The 16,584-nt window shown below is 44.6% G+C and overlaps 1 protein-coding gene across 2 annotated transcripts in view; it reads right to left on the bottom strand.

Annotated features, from left to right (window-relative positions):
* DRGX (dorsal root ganglia homeobox) overlaps positions 1–16,584 on the bottom strand; it is a 115,100-nt gene that overhangs the window by 60,674 nt on the left and 37,842 nt on the right. The gene's annotated exons all lie outside the window — the stretch shown is intronic.

The raw sequence follows: 16,584 nt of genomic DNA, 5'->3' as shown, positions 1-16,584 counted from the left end.
AAAAAAGAAACAGGGGTGAGGCTTGGAGAGAATTATGAGGTGATATGCATGGGCATACACAACCTGAGGCAGTTTTGAAAAAGTTGTGCCGGTGTTTATCCCATTAATACCTGTAGTTGTTTGCTCACATCTCAGAGTATGAAGTTATTTTCCTTTGATATGGTTTTTCACAACAGATTAGCTGGCATTTAAGGTCCTATCTATAAGAACTAGTGGAGGGGCAGCCTAAGACGTTTATGGAAAGTGTCTGATGTGGTTGAGTAAAGTGTTTCATAAGACTAGGGTAGAGATGGTCTAAGATTTAGCAAGTAATTTCCTTGAGGGTGTGGAAGATTCCTCCTTACAGTTGGCTTAGGAGCCTTCTGGTCCTTTCAATGATTTTCTTTACAGATTGGGACGATGTCTCTAAAGTTTGAGTAACATTTCTCTAGTGGATTGTCTCTGGTGTTTCTAGAGGTTGGGGAGGAATTTTCCTAGGACTGGATTAAGTTTTTTCTGGGGTTGGAGAGCATTGGGATAGTGGAATTTGTTTTCAGACCCTGTCTAACAGGTGTCCCATACACGCAAAAATGCCTCCTGTGGATATGCCTCTTACTATGTTGTGGAAGTTGTCGCGTCATGTCAAAGTCATAGTTTCCTGTGTATAGCAAAGATTTCTCCTGTAATTTTTGAGGATAGAAGAAGCTATCACTTGTGAATGTGGAAAATATTTCCATTGGTCCTTGGGTTAGGAAAAAGGTAATGCTATAGTGGCAGAGATGTTTACTCTGGTTGAAGACAGTCTCCTAAAGTAAGATAAGATTTATCTTTAGTTTAGGGTAAATAGAATCCTGATACAACAGTGATTCCACCAAGGACAAAGAAAGATGTTTCCTGGTGATGGGTAAGATTGTCCCAGTGTTATAACGATGTCTTGTTGAATTGCGTGAGATATTTTCTGGGGTTGCGTAGAATTTGTCCTGACATGAAGGAGCACCTATTACAATAAAGAAAGGAGTCATCAGGTATTAGGCCAAAGTGTAAAAGCTTTGGCAGATGTCTTCTTAGTTTGAGGGATTGTTATTTAGGGTTTAGAGGAATCATATCCAGATATATTAAGAGGTAGTTCATGTGCTAAGAGGTCGAAGCCCAATATTTTTCTTAGGGGAGGGTTATTTTTAGTGACAGTAGTGGTGAGTAAGGGAGGTTGAACCATTATGGTCAATTCCAGAACGCCTGGCCACTGTACTTATGGTTAAACACAAAAAAATCCAGAACAATGACAGAACATTGCACATTTATTTGAGGAGACAAAGCAACAAATCCCTCCCCTTATGTCTGACACAAGTGAACGCTACAAGGATTGCAGGTTCATAATAATGAAACAACCAATGACAATCAGCAATAGAAGCATCCAATAACAACCCACAGTGACAGAACAGTAGCAATTTCGAATAACAGTCTGTTCCTTTTGTGAATGCATCCATATGCCCTATCTATCCATGATGTTCTTTACTTTTTATGATTGAGAAAGTTAACTGACCACCTGGTTACATAAATACTGGGGCCATAGTTATCAATGAGATACAGCTTTTGTTTATTGACTATCCATGGAGAATAACCACATGCTACAACAACATGGATGTGGCTTTCATATCACCACAGCATTATGGCTGTGGTCGCAGATCAGAGTGCCATTTTCTAATCGTAGCATGCCATTACACATTCTGTGTGATGTTGGTGGAAGCACAATAGGTATTTGGTTATACTCCACTCTACTGCTGTATAATTGTAATGTGGTCTGGCAACTCAGTTTAGATTTGATGCTTGCAGCCTAGTTGGTATCATACAACCAGGCATGTTGCCATCTGAATAATAGATATAGACCAACTCTTAAATATATTTTCCATTGTCTTGACAGCATAAATATATGGTGGTGGGGGACCTGGGTACTCAGTGTGGAAAATAGCCATCACGGCTCATCGTTGGTTGGGAAGCTTGCTGTGAGAAATCAATAAGTGGGATCCTGACCCTTTGCTGCCACATTATCTGGTATGGGAGTGGACCTTCTGCTCAGACAGGAAAGCTTTACAAAGGACATATCATACTCCTTTCTGTATCCTCTACTCTTTCTGTCCGATAGATCAGATTTGAGTGAAGGGCTGTGCACAGGCCAGAGGCAACATTGCATCTACCTCTTGTATTTAGGAGTTTCTTATTTTGTGAATTGGATTCTGACATAATAATTAATATACAAATTTAATAATGTGTATGGTCAACTGTTTAATACGAGTGGCCTTAATCAATTTCCAAGCTAAGTTTAATACAAAACATCTTTTTAGGTTGATTGCTTGGCCTTCCTTGATTTTCTTAATTGTGTTCACTTGTGCTACTTATGTTATATTCACTCTAACACTGAGCACAACCCTTTACCTGAAACCCTACTCCGACCAAATCATCAAAAAGATAAAGTTCACATAAGCAGGAGCAGTGATGAAAGATCATAAGGTCTGGGTGTAGCTTGTGCTGAATGTCGAGAATGCGGAGGGCTCACCATTTGTGCTATACAAGTGTAACCTCATGAATTACAGGTTATAAGATAGGGTTTTGTGTATTTCACTATTTACTAACACTTTTCTAATAAGATTCTCTCAAGGGAGACTGGTTTGAGTAGAAAAAGGTCTACTGAAAATATAAAACCAATGTGACGTTTTCTGTTCAAGCAAGTAGCCGCCAAGCATCTTATGTGACTTCTGTATTCAGGTATGCAATTTTCTCTCCAGATACCGGCCAAGTGCATTTCACTTAATATGGGTAATATTGTATAATTTTCATGAAAGTTATGCATATTATGTGAGGTACATATTTTGTAATTCCACCCCCACTCCCCACCACCACCTCCACCCCCCAAAACAAATCATTAGCAGGACAGAGAACACTATAGTGCTCATTGAAACTGCCAAAAGAGCAGCTGGCAGGCCAGTCACAGTGTGCATATGTGGAAACAAGAGCAGCAACAGAGATGATATGTGCAACGAGCTACAAAGAGACAGAGGCTCTCATTATGACCCTGGTGGTCTACTGACGCCAGGGCCACAGTGGCGTTCTCCCCGCCGACGGGCCGACTGTGACGACCGCCTCATTATGAGTGTGGCGGGTTGGCCTCTGCCAACCCGCCACATCACCGCCTGTACTGTCAGGGCTGTTGGACCTGCAGGGCCAGAGATTAGCAACTCCGGCCCGGTGGTCCAATGAAGACTGCCAATGGTATTAGAAATCAGCGTTCCACCAGGGTTTCCGCGGCGGTAGCAACCCCACAAAAACCCTGGCGGAAAGGCTACCGGTGACAGGAAATTTCTTTCCTGTCACCGGCAGACGACTCTCCCACCCTCCCATGCAAGTCCAATACCTCCTCACCCACCCTCCCATACCAGAACCCCCCTACCAGAACAGCGCCCCCTACCAGTAAAGCGCCACCCTACCAGGACAGCCCTCCCTACCCACATACACACACAGACACCCACCTGCACCCCGCATACACTCATTCACCAACACTTACATACACGCATTCACTCACAAGGATCCATACATGCATTCACTTACAAGCATCCATACACGCATTCACTTACAAGCACCCATACACGCATTCATTTACAAGCATCCATACATGCATTCATTTACAAGCATCCATACACGCATTCACTTGCAAGCATCCATACACGCATTCACTCAGACATTCTAACACGCACTCAATTCAACAATCATACATGCATTCATATACCCATACACATGCATACACACACGCATGCACACACGCATTCAAACATGCTTACAAACATGCATACAAACACCCATACACACACGCATACACACATGCACATACAACACTCCGCACCATCCCACTGCTTTCCCCTGTCGTACGATCGACTTACCTTGTTCGGCAAGGAGGTCGTCCGGCAGGGAGCGGGCGCTTCCACTGCTGGCAGTGCCCCGCCATCAGGACACCGCCAGGCCGTATTACATTTTGGCGGGGCGGGCCGGTGGTGGAACCACCCCTGCACCTCCGACCGTCAGCCTGACTACTGGTGGATTTCCGCCCAAATTGTGGCGGAAATCCCTCAGTACTTGTGATATGGCAGTTGAAAGACCACCAGTACTGGCGCTCTTTTAGCGCCTGCGGCTTCGGCGGTCTCTGTAAAAGGCCATCAAAGTCGTAATGAGGGTCAGAGTGTTGGGAGGGTGGCAAAAAATTGAGGAGACAAAGAGATGAAGAAATGGATAACAGTTCTAGCTATGTAGAGTGAGAAAAAGAATTTAAGGAGGTAAAAAAAAAAACGGATAAAAAGGGAAAAGCAGTGATAACTGGAGGAAGGGAGAGTGAAAGGAAGCTAAAAGACAGGGAGATTAAGACATAAATGGAAATGCAGAAACACAGGCAGAAAATAAAGACATGAAAACAGCAATCTCATGCAGTTAATTAATGTAAAGATTGTGATTGACATACTGTCTGCCAGGGTGGTGGAAGTAATAACCTCCGCTGCCTTGATGGACCAACTCCCACCAGATCACCACAACCCTGGTTGAGAGCTCCGTCCCTTCAGTTCAGCCATTGTTGTGGGGCTCCTCTGAAAGTACTGAATGGTTGCTAAGTGGCCAACATGTTTCTTCCAGCAGCTCAGAAAAACTAGTTTTTTTGTAAAAAATAAACTCCAATCAGACAGAGAACTTGTGTTTTTGAAAAAGATATATGCTCCCAAAGAAGTGGAAGTTTGGCTCTGTAAAAAAAAGAAAAATTCCCTGTCAGGGTGTGGGTGCTAGTTTCCTTTTTACACTGTGGGTCCTCTATTCAGTGCATAATTTGAGCGACTGACTGCAGGTGGGGCCCACCCGCACTCATTTTTGGAGGCCAGTACTTATTTTAACTCAACAAACTTGCGAGCAAGAGATTAAAAAACATAAAATGGGAAAGAATGTGGAAAACTATTTAAAAGAGAGAAAGTGGGGATGAAAAATAACCTGCAAGAGTGAGCTAAAGAGATAGGGAGTCCCGACTGATGGGCCAAAAAGTCATGAGGTACACTCAAAACGATGCAGGCTTGCAATTCGGCACCCCGACTATCCACAGTGCCGGCCATCAGCTTCTGAACAAAACTTTGGGCACTGGCACTTAATCTTTTATTCGCTGACATCAGGCTTTTCCTGGCAGTCACAAAGAGAAAAAAGTTCATCAGATGCTCCACTTTAAATAGGGCAGGCAGTCTGATGTACTCACACAGATGGCTCCAAGCCTATCGGGCTATCTGTGTAAGGGTTCCACTGATAGACCCAGTGGGGCCCTGCTGGCAGGCAGATGATGGTCTAACTGAATCTAAGAAGAGCAGGATGAACGTTAGTTTGTGGTGGAGTACCTTGTCCGCCAAACCATACCTCATGCCTTTAGGATACTCTGCATATTGATATCAAATGCCAACCTCTCTTCTTATCAATGTCATGCTTCCTCAAAATAATGGTGATGCCGGATCCTCTTCATATTAATGATAGAACCGCACCATGTTAGCGTCGAGCCACAGGTCTCCCTGGCACTAACTAAGGAGTCAAAATGCTGATAGAGTTGTTGTGCATTTGAATCTTTTCATGGAAATCTCAAAAAAAGTGCAGATAGCCAATGCACTATTTCAGTGGCAAATATTTAAGGTGTAATAAAAACTCATATTAACGACTCAACATAAATGCCAGGTGTGAACAAATACACTGCTCCTATTACGCTCTGCAAAGAGTGCCACGCTGTGAAGAGTTGAGCTGGGAAGAGTGTGGTGGATGTTTACAGAAAAGTTTAAGGCAGTGAGTTTGTCCCTGTAGCACGTTCAAGGACACAGCCTAATTATCTAACAACCAGAGCAAAGCACTCACACTGGGAGGGAGTGGAGGACCCTAGTTCAGGTTTTTGGTTCAGGAGTCTCCCTCACGTCAACATGTGGTCTCCTTAATTTTAGTAGCAGATTTTCTCCTCGTCCCTTACTGGAGTGAATCCCAGTCTTATTAACACTTATTAAGGGGCATATTTATACTCCGTTTGCGCCGAATTTGCGTCGTTTTTTTCGACGCAAATTCGACGCAAAACTAACTCCATATTTATACTTTGGCGTTAGACGCGTCTAGCGCCAAAGTTCATGGAATTAGCGTCATTTTTTTGCGTGAACACCTTCCTTGCGTTAATGATATGCAAGGTAGGCGTTCCCGTCTTAAAAAATGACTCCGATGCTATAGCGTCGGATTTATACTCTCGGGCAAAAATGACGCCCGGGAGTGGGCGGGACTAAAAAACCCGCATTTGCGCCGGATTTTAGCGCCTGGGTCAGGGCAGGCGTTAAGGGACCTGTGGGCTCAGAATGAGCCCAGAGGTGCCCTCCCAAGCCCCCAGGGACACCTCCTGCCACCCTTGCCCACCCCAGGAGGACACCCAAGGATGGAGGGACCCACCCCAGGGAAGAAAAGGTAAGTTGTGGTAAGTATTTTTTTTAATTATTTTTTTGGCATAGGGGGGCCTGATTTGTGCCCCCCTACATGCCACTATGCCCAATGACCATGCCCAGGGGACAGAAGTCCCCTGGGCATGGCCATTGGGCAAGGGGGCATGACTCCTGTCTTTGCTAAGACAGGAGTCATTGCAATGGGGGATGGGCGTCGTAAAAAAATGGCGCAAATCGGGTTAAGACGATTTTTTTGCCTCAGCCTGACTTGCCCCATTTTTGGACGGCCAAACGCCATTTTTCCCTACGCCGGCGCTGCCTGGTGTACGTGTTTTTTTTTCACGCACACCAGGCAGCGCCGGTCGGCTAACGCCATTCAATAAATACGGCGCCCGCATGGCGCTTCAGAATGGCGTTAGCCGGCGCTAATTTTTTTGGCGCTAAACTGCGTTAGCGCAGTTTTGCGTCACAAAGTATAAATATGGCCCTAAATGTGTACATAATAAAACCGGGCCTCGGTATCCAACATTGTAGTACCAGATGATGTTGCATTATTCAATGCACGGCAAAGGATGGAAGCAATTTAAACATGGAAGGACCAGTCGGTTGAGTTTGTTTTGCCCATCTTGGATTCAGAATTGAGTAGCAAAACCTTGACTCATAAAGGACAATCTTTATTATTCTTTATTAATAAAGGATTAGCTTTATGAACCGCTGTACCCATTATTCTAAATTTCCAAATTAGTATTTCTAAATGAATGCAGAGTACTGGGATCCTCATTGATACCTTGTCCACTCTACATTATTAGCGAATCCTGTAACTTCTAGTCCCAATTCCTTCCAATGTAAATGCACAGTGCTTATTCAGTTCTACATTAACATCCACTGTTGAGGCTTCTCCGCATTAATGCCAGCTTTCCTCAGTTTAAGGGTGGCCCCAGTTATACAAACACAAGGTGCTTTTGTATCCTTCGTTACAATGCTGGATGCTTTGGGTTCTCCATAATAGAGTTGTATGCTGGTTTTATCCATATTAATCCCATGTTCTGGTTGTGCACAACGATATCAGGTTTGGATGCTCTCCATAGTGATGGTGGATGCTGGCTGCCAATTCTTTCCATTAAAACTCATAAGGCCGGGGAGTAGTTTGTGCTATACTAGTGTACCTTCGTGAATTCAAGGTCATAGGGTAGAGTTTTGTGTATTTCCTTTTTTCTGTGTACCTTTTTCAAATAAGTTTCTCTTGAGGGAGACTGGTGTGAGTAGAAAGTGTTTTATGGGAAATATAAAATCACCAAGAGACATTTTCTGCTCGAACCAGTCACTCGCAAATATCTTAAGTGACTTGCATTCCAGGTATGCCTTTCCGCCCGAACAATTTTCACTTCAGATACCGGCCAGTACATTTTACTTCATATGCGTATTGTGCCATTTTCATGACAATTATGCATATAACTGGAGGAAAATATTTTGTAATTCCGCCTACCCCTACAAATCATTAGAAGGAGAGGGAACAGCTATCTTATGCATTGAAACCACTTTTCATGTAATTCTAAGGGTTGCCTCCTGTTCATATTAGTGGTGAACCCTGGGTCTTTTTTACTTCAACTCCCTTTCCTTCCATAGCAGTGCCAGGCTAGGGGTACCCTCAATATTAATGCCAGTTTCTAGATCTGCCTCATAAAAATGCTAATTACTTCGTCACTGGTGCGCTCGATGCCCTCCTTTATGAGGCCAAGTTTAGGATCTACTTTATATTATGGCTGAGCTCCTTTTAATTAATAGAAGGGTCATCCTGCCACAGGCTGGGATGTAATACAGTTTTTTCTGGTTCTCTGTTTTCTCCTGTATCTTTATAAATTATCCGGTGTCTTACACTATCTGCCGGCTTTCGCCCTTCGATGTGCAATTTAAAACACAATAATATCATTTTAATTGAAAAAATGGGAACTCTCTTAATTCTTGCCCTGTAGGTCACCCTTATTAGCTGGAAGCCCTCATGCTGGTGATGGTTCGCTTGTTGTGAATTTTCTTAGCATTTTTAAATACAAAAACAGAGTAAACGTGTCGAAATGTTCTTGCCCTTTATATGTCTTGGTACTAAGTGCACATTGACCGCATGGATCATGTCAACTTCATCAATACACAAGCGTTTTTATAGCAAGATGACAAATGAGTCTTTGACAACATATCTTTCCATGAACATTTTTATAAATGATATTATTAACAGGATTTGGTTTACACTGATTCGGAAACTTTATAAAAATGTATTATCGTCCTATCTTTTGGTGCTATAAACAATTGCCTGTCTTGTTTACTAGCCGCGATTTTGATGTCATGTGATTAACATATTTATGTTATAATTAAAATTGCTGATGCTTTTGTTATTACTAAAACTGATACCAATTGTTATCCCACATCGTATTTTTCCTGAAGCAATTAGAGATTCATAATAACATATAGTAAATCACAATGCAACTTACTCGATAATGCTTAGATGTATTTAATGGATGATTTTGTTTATAGAGAAAAGGATTTGAATGTGTGATTGTTAGAAAAAAGGAGCAATCTTCTCATGTTGCTTCCTCCCTGGCCCTCTGCGATCTAATGGTCACCAAAAAAGTGATTGTTGGAGGTTCTTGAATCTGAAATTGCACTGGACCCAATCTATATCATCATTTGTAGCCTGTCTGTGTCACAGAATAAACCATCATATGCAAACAAATCTTGGTCCTGCCCTAATAAGAACAGTCCAGTGCAAACTACTTGGCAGGTGGTTCCCAACCTTTTGACTTCTGTGGACCCCCACTTTATCATTACTGGAACCCGGAGACCACCACTGAATCATTATTGGAATCCATGGAACCCCCCCCCAACTGAGTCATTACTGAAAGCTGGGGACCTTGGGCCAGATGTAGCAAGGGGTTTTATCCATTCTGTGTCTATGGGAAAATGTGTTCGTACATATGGCCCCTAATCCTTTAAAGTTATTTAATATTCTAAGCATTCCCGGACCCCCTGAGGAGGGTTCTCGGACCCCAGGGGTCCCCGGACCACGTGTTGGGAACCACTGTACTAGGCCATGTCCTCCCTCAAAGGAAACATCCAAGATCGATTTCAGTCATGTTGGGCTTCATCAGTGAAGTGCAGATTGAATCCTTTTCACACTATGAGCAAGGGCATGCTCACACTATTTAATGGGAGTGACTTAGGGCCACGTGTAGGAAGCCTTTTGCGCCTCGCAAACTGCTAAAAATGCAGTTTGCGAGGCGCAAAAGGCTGAATGCGATGCAGAATCATATTTTGCGAGTTGGTACCGACTCGCAAAATGTGATTCCGACTCGCAAATAGGAAGGGGTGTTCCCTTCCTATTTGCGACCGCATCACGATGTAGAGTTGCTTTGTGACTGCGAAAGCGGTCACAAACCAACTCGCAGTTACCACCCACTTGAAGTGGATGGTAACTCATTTGCAAAAGGGAAGGGGTCCCCATGGGACCCCTTCCCCTTTGTGAATGCTCACAAAAATATATTTTCAGAGCAGGCAGTCGTCCTATGGACCACTGCCTGCTCTGAAAAAAACGAAACAAAAAGGTTTCGGTATTTTTTCTTTTTGCAGTTCATTTTCCTTAAAGGAAAATGGGCTGCAAAGAGAAAAAATAATAACTTCTTTATTTAAAAGCAGTCACGGACATGGTGGTCTGCTGTCTCCAGCAGGCCACCATACCCGTGAGTGCCTAGACTCACTATGGGGTCGCAAACTGTGACCCACCTCATAAATATTCATGAGGTGGGTCTTTGCGACCCCATAGCGAGTCGCAGAAGGTGTCTGAGACACCTTTCTGCATACCAGTTTGCGAGTTGCAATTTGCGAGTCGGAAGGACTTAGACAACAAAAAAATAGTTATCAGTTGGTAACTTTCAGGTGCATTAAGCCATCACAGGTTTTTCGATCAGCAGGCATAAAATAAGTATAGATTCTTTTACCCCATACCTACCACCCATTTTACTGTTGTTGCCGTTATGCTTAGTGTTGTGCATCACTCAGCAAAGACTCTTTCGTACCACAACAGACAAGTGCTCACAAGGGAGGGTTCGGTGTGCAGGGCGGGCTGCGAAAGCATGTGCAAGAAGGTTTATTTACACGTACATACCCACAACCATTTGGAACAAGCACTATTCACAGTCACATCTGAGGGTGTGGGGGGGGGGTCTTGCCTTCTTTAGTGAGCAAACAGATAAGCGAAGGTGGCAATACAAAGACAGGGGAACTGATGTCAAGGAAAAATTCTTACATATGCCACAAAGATCCATTGAGATTCAGAAGAGTTTCTGTTTCCTGTTAGGAAGTGTCCCGTAGTTCCAGCCATGTGCAATGTCTGAGTTGGTGGTGGCCACCTGGAGGACCAAGAAGCAGAGTCCCTCCTAAACCGTTCTCATTCACTCTAGGTGGTAGCCTTACAGTGGTGATGGTCTGAGGTGGCCAATCTAGAGGAATCATTAATCTGCTGCAGTAGCCGTACAGTGGTGATACCCCATGTGTACCGTGCACACTGCCAAGATAAGAGGCTCTTTTGCAAAGATACTCATCTCCAACCATACTCCCAATCCTACAGATGGCTCTGAACCAGAAAACCTGCATGGAGAAAAGCCTGCTTGGTGCTGCCTCAGGCCAGTAAAGCACAGTCTCCTTCCGCAATTGAGGCTCCCACCCCATCTCTTGGATAGGGCATTTCAGGATAAGATCCTTTAGAAAGAATTATACCCTGCCACTGTTGGGGCACAGGATAAAGGCCCAAAACTGTGGATCCACCCACTTTGAGATGTATCACAATCATCTTAAAAACTGGATGTTATTTCTTCAGGCATTCACATGCAGGCACTGTCAGTCATGCTGGCCTCTGCTCAGCACAACACAGATCTTCCCTGGTGGTCAGCAATGACTGCATCCCACCGCCTGCAACCACACTAGTGAGGCACCCCCTCAGGAGTTGACAGGAGCCCTCCACTCTTAGGAGGCTTGGCATCCAGAACCACTCATGCTGTCTCCATAGAGGGAAGGTCCTTATACCATTATCATTCCTTCTAAGAGCACCATCTCCTGTGTACATTATTCACACTCTTACAAGCCAGTCAGTACAGAATGAAGCCTTCAAATACACTTTAAGGTTTCTGCAAATGTGTAGGGTTTTACATTACGGCTGTAGACCCCCACCACCTAAAGTAAAGACCCAAACTTCTGTTAAGCATCTGCAGGAAAAGAAATATTGAGGAAAGGTAAAGTCATGGCAAAAGTAAGAGTCTAGTTAGAAGGGAAAAAACATAGGGGCATCAGGGGAGGAAGGGGCGCGTGGTTTGGATCATGGCTCAGAGAACTCAAATGAGACTTGGAAAGAGGAATTCATTCGTTCTTATTGAGAGGTCCAAGCCATCAAGCTCAAATGCTCTTTTGCCCCCTCCGTGGCTTTCTGCATCTTATATCTAGATGCCTAGCACTTGTCTTCATAATTCTTACAGGGCAAGGGAGGTACTTGTTACTTTATGTATGTATGTGTTCTGTTAATTTGGTGTGAGCGCTCCATGTAAAGTAACAAATTGGCATTTACTCTATTCTACAGGAAATATGTCTGAGAACATCAAGGGAGGAAAATATTGTTCCTACCAATATTCCTACATCTGCAGATTGTGTGCTGGCAGGCAACCCACAGGCTTGGCTTTATGGGACACCTGCATTTGCTTATGTTGCTGTTTTCTGCACAATTGAACATACTTTTCCATGTGGAGAAATGTGTTCTACGTCCCCTGCAAAGACTAAATTGTTTGGGACGAATAAGATTATTTCTGCCTTTTTGGGATAGTTTGTTGACAGTGCGGGGGGGGTAAATGGAAAGGAGATATTTGATAATACTGTAAGATTCGACTGATCTGACTAAGATCTTAACACCTGGTAGATTGTTCAGTCTGTCTGCAACCATAAAGGTATGGAAGTCCTGATCCGACGAATCCAGATATTTTATTGGCTGCCACGGTCACAAATTCGTAAAATTAATTGACTCTTTGGAATGTAAAATGTTTTGGGAGTTGGCTCATATGTCACTGGATATCAAATTTTAACTACTTGAATCAGTGCTTTATTTGAACCATTGGTTGCAAGCGAGTCCTACCAGCGCTCTTTTTTGGTGACCCCGACTCTGATTTTTAATCATTAGACTTTGGCACAGAACAAGATAGAGAAATACAGCAAGGGGGGAAGGAGGAGGACCGAGAAACAGTAACAAGGGGTGAAGGCAGGGATGACAAAGACCCCGCAACAGTGAAATAAAGGGTTGAGGAGACCACTGATTACGTTACCCAGGGAGAACTAGGATTTTTGTTCACTTTCTTACAGTTCTGTTTTCAGGCTTGGAAGACTGACATCAGATAGAAAGTAGAGCTCTCCCAGAGGGAGAAGCTAAAGGTTTCTTACCATCCAGCACCTGACCTCTGACTAACAAAAGCCATCCTGCTAAATTACAAGCCATAGAACGCAAACTCTGCCTTCATGTAGACTGACATGAGGAGTTTTAAAAATGTTACTCATCATTCCCTGCATAACAAAAACGAATTAGACTTGCCATATATCTATTGAGCCTGGATTCCTTCAGGCACATCTAGAACCTGAGCAAGCCGATGGTGGAGACTATGTACACATCCTCAACACACTTACTGACATGTTGCTATCAGTTACTGTTCCCTCCATGACCACAGGTTATTTTATTTTGAATCCTGGAATATGGTTGCAACATGCAGGATCCAGATGCTCCATGCGTTTCAGATAAAATAATTAAAAAACTGGGAAAAACAGAAGGGTGATTAGATAAATTCGCAGAGAAGTTTTTCCTAAACTTTGGCAGCTCTTGTCATTGTGAGCTCAGACAGTTTCCTTCTCCCATCATACACTCTATTTATCTCATCAGCTCTACAGTTCTTCCTTCAGGTGCTGTCAGGGCCTGTTCATGCACTCCCTCATCCATGATGTTGTTCCTCTAAGTCCCTCCTGTCTCATCTCCTTACAGCTACTCTCCACTTGTTGTTCCCATTCAGAGGGGATCGATACCACCAGTGCAGACACAGCAGTCCTCCAAGGGGCAGGGTGAGGACATATTTCCATCAGAGTAGTTTGCAGGGGTTGAGATTAATTTAAGCGTTTTGCCCACCATTTTGAGCAACTCTAAGTGGCGTGGGTATAACTTGGCCATAATGTTGCTGAGCTCGCTGGGATGGAGGGCAACAACTGTACCGATGAGGCATAGTGTAGCTAACCATGCCTAAAGTCAGGGGCTTTGCTGTCAATAGTGCAGCAGGTGGAGTGGCACCAGGGGCCTGTGGGGCCTACTGCATCCCATTTATAGGTGTTTTATTATCAAACCAAGAGATGGGAGCCTAATTTCCCTTTCTTAAATTATGGCCCATTTCACTATTACTTCACTACTGCTAAGGTTGCTCATGCAGGAGTTCAAAGGGCGGCTGGATTGTAACTTTTGTCCAAACGTGTGATATGTACATAATTGTTCTTTGCCTGTAACGTCGAAATTAGCAAAGATTTAGTTGGATTCATGCATCTCCAGCCCTCTCTTCTATGCTGTTTCTCAAAGGACTCTCTGCACCTCGCAATAGCCTATCTTTTGCTTAATTTACCATTTCTACTCTCAGTTTTGAGTGCCCCATCTTCTGCTTCCCCTGTGGCATGTAAAGCTGTTTACCCTCTTGTTTGATTTACTTCTCACTGCAGCCTGGCTCCCTCCGCCATCGCCAGTCCTCCTTCTCCTGTTCTGGCCTTGTGCCCTTCCTGTAGTTCTCATTTTTCAGCCCACCTCCTGACATCTTCAGCCCAGGTCCTGTTCTAGCAGGTGGGCAAGGCCCACCCAAACATGACCTTTGGCCCTCCCAGTAACAGAAAAAGAGGCCACAGAGAAAGCACCTGTTAAGTGCTCCCTCCATGTCCACAAAAGTGATTTTTTGTTTCACTTTAATTATCAGTCAGGGGGTCGGTAAGAAATCTCTAGAATACATTTTATAGTGCAATTTTTTAAGAATAGCTGTTTTACTTGTGTACTGATAGGGAAAAAAATACCGCCTTTAGATGATTTTCTCTATATTTCAACTGTCTGAGACAAAGCTCTGGGCATGACCCTAAAAAGAAAACAGCCCAGTGGCGAGCTTAGCTCACGTCTGAGGCAAGCTGCACTGGGGAGGTGGGTGCTGGGGAAGAGGAGACAGAGGTTTACCTGCCAATGTTGCAGCAGGTGCAGTGGCACCAGAGCCCAGGTTGTAGGCTACCTCCAGAACTGTCGAAAGTTGGGCACACATTGGCCCACCCAAACGCAACCTTGGCCCATCCAGATATAAATTTCTGGAACCGGGCCTGCTTCAGCCTCTTTCTTACCAGCCAGTGGCATGGCATGACCAGTGTATTATGGGCCCAAGTGCACCCTAGGGCAAGGAAGGAAATGGGACCCTCTGACTGCTGCTTGAAATGTGCATACAGCAATAAGCAGGGTTCAGTGGGCCCCTCAAACCTCTGTGCCCCAGTGCCACTACACCTACTACACCAATGGAAGCTACACTCCTGCAACTAGCACTTACCATACCTCCTGATGGCCCCAATCTCCTTTCCTACACCTTGGGGCTCATCAACTGCTCCCCCCTTGGCCCTTTAGTGTAAGGCGGCGCTGTAGTTACATTTGTACACATTAATGGAAATTATCCAACCCGCAAACACAGACTTATAATTTAATACCATACAATTAACGATCCAATAAGATCCTCACAATTAACCTACACACAAGTACACAATGAAACGAACCTAATTTTACGGTGTGTCGTATTAAAAAAAAGACATTCTATATGAACCTCCCCTGCTTTGTAAAATCTAGTTAAAATTATATGCAAGGTATTGGATTTGATTTTTCTTATTCTTAAAATATTACAGCTTTGCTAGCATTTTAATTGTGAAACGTAAAAAGATGACTCTGAGTAAGACAACAATGTTAGCAGCCACAATATTGAAACATGTATCCTTGTGCTATGTACACAAGTTTGGCGTGTATCAGTTTGATTTTACGCGCACTACAAAGAGATAATGAATTCTCACTTTTTTTTTAATTCTATTTTTGAAACATCCAACAACGATGGTGAAACGTATGCAGTTCGGGCCTGGTGGGTCGCGGTTTGTTGTCTGTTCATTTGAGGCAGAAGGGGTCCTCCTGAGCTCCGGCACGCCATCTGGAGCAGTCCCAGCAGGCCCGGGGGAGGGGGAGGCTTATTGATGCTGAAAGTGGGATTTGCCATCGATGCTCCTGTAAAGCTTTTAAAACATCTTTTCATCGTTTTCCAGGATGTTTGTAAAACAGCATTAAAGATTGATGCGCCACAGGCCGGGCCTGCTTCACGGTGTCAATTAGAGGCATGACACCCAACATCTGTGCGGGTGGGGCCGGGGCTGCCTGAGCCTGCCCCCGGGCGCAGGGCACGGGGGAGGGAGGGAGGTGAGAAGAGGGCCATAGAGAGTGGAGGGGAAGCTCTGTCAGCCTAGGCCCGGCAAAGACCGGGAGCTTGGAAAAGGGGCGCGAGGGGAGCGGAGATGAGAGGAGTTCTGTCAGCACGAGGGAAAGGGGGACGAGAAAAGAGAACCGGGGTAACAGGTGCTGGAAGGAGGCGTCAAGGAAGGGAGTCCCGCCAACGTAGCCTAGAACAGAGCTGGACAAGAACTGGAGGGAAAGCTAATATAGCGAGAGAAATGGGGTTCTCCCTGCAAAGCCAGGCACGCGGCGGAAGGGGAGAGGAGAAAGAGAGTGACGAGGGGCATGGAGCGAGGAAAGGTGCTCTGAGAGCCCGGACAAATGGCGGGAGAAGAAAGCGAGGGGAGCGAGGGCCAGTGGTTCTGACAGCCTGGCCCAAGCACTTAGGAGCACACTCCAGGTACATGGCAAGGTGGAGGGCAGGGGATACAGAGGAGGGACGGTTTTCTTAGCGTGCTTCAATAATAGGGCAGAGCTGACAGGTAGGAGGGGGCTTCCCAGACCAAGTTCGGACTACTCCTCGTAGTGTTGGTAAACCCTGACAGAACCAGGCAAACAACATCTTCGTGATGACCG

Source organism: Pleurodeles waltl, chromosome 6, assembly GCF_031143425.1.
Source record: "Pleurodeles waltl isolate 20211129_DDA chromosome 6, aPleWal1.hap1.20221129, whole genome shotgun sequence".
Lineage (NCBI taxonomy): Eukaryota > Metazoa > Chordata > Amphibia > Caudata > Salamandridae > Pleurodeles > Pleurodeles waltl.
The sequence above is the reverse complement of the archived record's forward strand: the minus strand, read 5'-3'. Positions and strand labels throughout refer to the sequence as shown.